We start from the raw sequence: 328 nt of genomic DNA, 5'->3' as shown, positions 1-328 counted from the left end.
GACAGAGCAGAGGCAGCATCCTGGGCCGCAGGGCAAGGAGAAGGAGTCGAGCGAGGGGTCTTCTGCGGCATTAGGTGGACTCCCACCGACCTGGGCAGAGGGGACAGGTGTTACCAGGTGGGACAGGGCCCCTAGGCATGGCACCTCTGTCCCCCAGGGTCCCCACCCGTTCCCCACTCACAGGGCACTCCGTAGAGCATCCGCATGACCTTGAGGCAGTTGTCCAGCAACGCCTTGGGGCGCACGGCCTTCCTCCGGCTCTCAGCGCCTGCGCTGTGGACCAGCTTCACCAGGTCGGCTACCACCGCCTCCACAACTGTCTGCAGGG

The sequence above is a fragment of the Egretta garzetta genome, unplaced genomic scaffold, assembly GCF_000687185.1.
Source record: "Egretta garzetta isolate BGI_Z169 unplaced genomic scaffold, ASM68718v1 scaffold27, whole genome shotgun sequence".
Lineage (NCBI taxonomy): Eukaryota > Metazoa > Chordata > Aves > Pelecaniformes > Ardeidae > Egretta > Egretta garzetta.
The sequence above is the reverse complement of the archived record's forward strand: the minus strand, read 5'-3'. Positions refer to the sequence as shown.